We start from the raw sequence: 5386 nt of genomic DNA, 5'->3' as shown, positions 1-5386 counted from the left end.
GCAAAATGATGATTTTTACAGCACGAGTCGTACATTTATCCTACGAGGCTTGCCGAGTTGGATAAATATGACGAGTGCTGTAAAAATCGAGTTTTGCAACGAGTTGCATAGGGGAAAAGCGGGTAACACCGTCAGGGTGGGTAAGCCCGTCACCCCAATGATTTTACGAGAAAACAGTTATTTTGTAACTTTTTGGCCACACGCCTTATTTGTTTTTACCATTTTTACTCTTTCGAGACAAATGATACCAAAATTCGCCTGTCAAACACGAAGAAAATAAACAAAACAAACGCACGCGTCATTGTACCAACGGCGGATGTAATATTTCTTCGGTAGAATTAAGCTTCTGGAATACAAAAGAAGTACAAAAATTAACTTTCATCAATCATGTATTCTCATCTGTACTATTCTTTAGTACCAAGATTCATTGAACGGTCAGTTTCAACAATTATTCAGAAATTACGGCGTAATTTAAGAAAAGTGCCCTTTTCGGGTAAGCCCGTCACTCATCGACGGGGGTAACACCGTCATGCTCTTCGGATCACCGGATGTTTGTTTAACTGGCGAGGCAATTCTATTAGATGCCACGCAACTACAAACTGATGACCAACCAGGGAAATTTCTACAGGGGTCGCCCATAAATGACGTATAATTTTGAGGGGGGGGTTGAGTTGGAGTCTCGAATTATGCTACTAGCTATGTATTACGTATTGGAAAATAGACTGCGAGGGGTGGAAAGGGGTGTCAAAAATCGTCAAAAAATGCTACGTCATTTATGGACGACCCCATATGGGTTTCTCCTGGGACTCCTGTGGGGCTTCTTTAAGTAATTCCTACGGTTTATCAAACTAAAACTACTAGAATTTCTCCAGGAGTTCCTGCTTGGACTCTTCCTGTTCCTTCTGGACCTTGTAAGGGCATAATTTGTGGATTATTTTTTCAGCGATTGCAAATTCACTAGCGCCGCCTAGTGGCAGAATTCCGAAATACGTGTCCCGTTTTATGTAAGTCTATGTCATACTGATCAACTTTGTCGAAGACAACAAATCATTGGATTCTGAAATATGAGGTTTGGAAAATTTACATGCTCACTAGCGCCGCCCAGTGGAGGAATTTCGAACTTTGTAAGTTATTAGCGTATCCAATATTTTTTCCGAAGACTCTATTTCTAATTATCAGGGTCTTGAGCAGTCGCATATCGTAACGTTTGCTTGACAACCTAATATGGTTCCTGAAGTGCAATTTAGCATCTAACTGTTGGTGGCGCCTCTGGCGGCCAAGTTACCAACTAATCATACGAACCAAAGTTCTGAATGGTAGATCTTTTCAAACCCTAAAACTTTGCCAAAGAAAGTATTGCGCTATCTCTAAACACACCCGGGATAATTGGCCACACCTCCAAAAAGCCCAAATCCCATAAGCTCAGTCCCCTAATAAGCGAATTCCAATTACGCCCCCGACCAGAGATTTTACAAAAGTGTAGAATGATTGGTAAAGCATCACTGCACTTCAAAAATGTATTGAAAATATTTTAAAATTGAAATCTTCAAAATTATCAATATAAAAATATATATGACGGGCTTACCCCATAGGGGTGACGGTCTTACCCGCACTGAATTAAAAACATTAATATTTAATATGGTTGTGTTATGTGCATTGTTCGCCAGAATTAACTTAATTTGACAATTCCAATGCACAAGTCTTATAAAAAACTAATGAATCAAATATTCTGCGTACTGAAAATATTAATTTTCGTCTTACATTTATTTTGAAAAATCCAAATGCTTAAGGTGACGGGGTTACCCCTTCCTCCCCTACAACATTTTTTGCAATGACAAAAAAAAAAACGATAGAACCTAATTTATTTAAACAGTACCATCGTGCTTCCCCATGGCTGACTGAGAGCGCCCACGTGTTCCATCCTACGAAATTTGAATCAAGCAAGCCGTGCTATAACCGTCACAATCGTCACAATATTTCAAGCTCTTATCTTGGAAACTTTGGTTTCCAATCAAACAATCGCATTATGATTCATAATGCAACCCAAATGAGTTGCATTATGAATCATAATGCAACTCTTAGATTAAGTGAAGAAAAGTAGGCCGTTACGATACCAAAAAGGCAAGTATAAAAATAGATATTATAGGACGGAGTAGCAAAAAGTTTGTATTTGCACCGAATTTCATTGAAATAATCGATTTTTCATCAACAATGATTTTAATCTTAATTTGAACCATCGTAATCATAATTTGAACCAATTTTAATCTTAATTTGAACTACTGGCGGCAGCAGCTCTATTAACTCACAAATCAGCTAATTCCATGCTAAGCAGTTAAAAATCACATGAATCAGCTAACTCTCATACCTATTTTTCATTAGGCAGTGGAATCTCAACTCAGAATGTTCGAAATTCTTTACGAATTTGGAAACTAAATTTGGAATTTTTCATCCCCCAAGAGCAAACAAAGCAACCACTAGCGCAATCTACAGGCCAAAACTAGAAGCTCACCCCCGTTTACTAGTTCAGATTTAGATTACAAATGGTTCAACTTAAGATAACATTATCCAAGTAAGAATCACTTAAATTTGATAGTTTTATGACAAATAATGCGGAATATTATTCGGTTGGTCGATTCTACGACAAATAAGCTTTCATTTGACGTATTCACTTATTGCGTGTGATGCAATGCATGAGCTGTATGGGTGCACCAAAAATGGGCTTTCTCTGGGGGGAAATAGGTGAAATCATAGTGATTTTTCAATTGCTTATTTTAGATGGCAAAATAGTAGTTTACGCAACAAGGTGCAGAATGACGATTTTTATAGCACGAGTCGTAGGGGGTTCTGGGGCAAGATGGCCACCCTAAGCTTAGGCGCCTTGGGAGCATATACTTTCATTAGAATATGGCTATTTAACACTCATTCCCTTTGTTTCATGTCTTTTCTATCTTATTAACACAAAAAAGCATTTTATTTTGCACTACCATTGCAAAATAAATTCATTTGAAAAATGTTACTTTCGACATAGATTTTTTGCCATATGGGGCAAGATGGCCACCCCATCGGGGCAAGACGGCCGCAGAGCTAAATTTTTACAATTAGTATGTATTAATCCCTAAGCAACGATCAATAAACCAAGGTCGAATCATCCGCAACGCTTTGCCTACAGATGGTGTGATATTTGCCACCATTTTCTTTATGATAATGTTTGAAATAAAATTGATCGAAATTAATTTGGAAATTTTCTATGATTTGGTCTATTTTTTCAACAAACTTGTTTTTCTCGAAACGATTTAGATACATTACTAATCTTTTCATGAATTATACTGTTTTTCAACGTCTTGTAACGAACCCTTATATCAGTTATAGCTACGATTTTCCATCCCTGTGCCAAAATATTCAATGAAACCAATCACCGTTCAACAGCAAATAACTTCAAAGTATTTCTGAGGTATCATCTCCATCGTAATTAATTTTAACAGCTTCAACTAATATAAAAAGCAATTTTCTGTGGTTTTGCAATATCTCTAAACATCAATAACAGTTTTAAGGCTGCTTTAGATTGATTTTTGCATGGCGACATAGGCCTTACCACAGGTGGCCAACTTTCCCCGAATGATTACGATATGTTTATCATTTTTTATATGACATAATTAATTTAAAACATTGAAATTTTATTGTCGAGGCTGAACAACAGTCACATATAGACACCATTAAAAATTAAAAATAATTTTTAAAACGATGTTATTTCATTACTAATCCTTAAAATCAGATGACCTGATACTATAAGAAAACACTGTTTTTGAACACTCAAACTTCAAACATTATTTTATAGCAGATTTTTCAAACTAATAGTAACTTTTTCGCACATTATAAATATAAAGCATTGTTTATAATCACAACCCATGCAGAAAATATTTTTGTGTTGCGAATTATTGCTTAAAAGACAGGGTGGCCATCTTGCCCCATATGGCCATCTTGCCCCACAGCCCCCTACATTTATCCAACGAGGCTTGCCGAGTTGGATAATTACGACGAGTGCTGGAAAAATCGAGTTCTGCACCGAGTTGCGTACAACGTTTTTTGCAATTTCATTAATTACCCTTGAGGATAGTTTTTAACAAACTGCACACTGATGTTCATAGCCATGTTTAAGAAAATCTGAACATAACAGGTTACACTGTGCAGTTGTCACAATTTTTCAAAACTGCGTCCACAAAGCATCAAGAAGTTGACCAAAACTGAAAACAGTGCTGTAATATTTCATTACGCAACGCAAATCAGTGCTGTAATGAACCATTACAGCACTGTTAATTTGGTGTGGGAAAGTAGGCCTTTTCGTGTCAGATTTGCGTGAGGTAAAACAGCCTATTACGATGAGAAATTGCAAAATAGTAGTTTATGCAACAAGGTGCAGAATGACGATTTTTACAGCACGAGTCGTACATTTATCCAACGAGGCTTGCCGAGTTGGATAATTACGACGAGTGCTGTAAAAATCGAGCTCTGCACCGAGTTGCGTACAACGTTTTTTTGCAAGTTCATAAATTACCGCTTGAACAAAATTTTTCAAACTGCATACTGATGCATGTTTAAGAAAATCTGATCATTGCAGGTTATACTGTGCAGTTGTCACAATTTTTCAAAACTGCATCCAGAAAGCATCAAGAAGTTGATCAAAACTCAAAAAACAGTGCTGTAATAATTCATTACGCAACGCAAATCAGTGCTGTAATGAACCATTACAGCACTGTTAATTTGGTGTGGGAAAGTAGGCCTTTTCCTGTCAGATTCGCGTGAGGTAAAACAGCCTATTACGATGAGGAATTGCAAAAACGCTTTTTTCAATGCTTTAAAGCTTATGTTATCAGAGTATATTACGGAAAACTGTTTAACATCTTTTTCGGGACAATATTTGCCCAAAAAGTACGTCATTTCAATGAATTCCAAAATAGTTCAAATTAAGATTACATTTTGACTAGTTCAAATTTTGATTTCTTACCCTATTTGGGATTTATACAACTAAACTTTTTGAGATTTTTGACCAAGTGCATCATAATAAATATCTCAGCCGTCTGTCAACCTATTTGGGTTCTCTTAGCATCAAATAAAAGCTACAACACCCTAGTAAATCACCCAGAAATTTTATTTCGATTGGACATTTGGTTACAGAGATATCTTTCAAAGAGTACTTAGGATTTATACAACTAAACTTTTTGAGATTTTTGACCAAGTGCATGATAATAAATATCTTAGCCGTCTATCAACCGATTTCGGTTCTCCTGGCACCAAATGAAAGCTACAACATCCTAGTAGAACCCTATACAATTTTACTAGGATTGCACATTTGGTTACCGAGATATCTTTCAAAGAGTACTTGGGAGTC

This window comes from Aedes albopictus, chromosome 2 (assembly GCF_035046485.1).
Source record: "Aedes albopictus strain Foshan chromosome 2, AalbF5, whole genome shotgun sequence".
NCBI lineage: Eukaryota > Metazoa > Arthropoda > Insecta > Diptera > Culicidae > Aedes > Aedes albopictus.
This window is presented reverse-complemented; position numbering follows the sequence as displayed.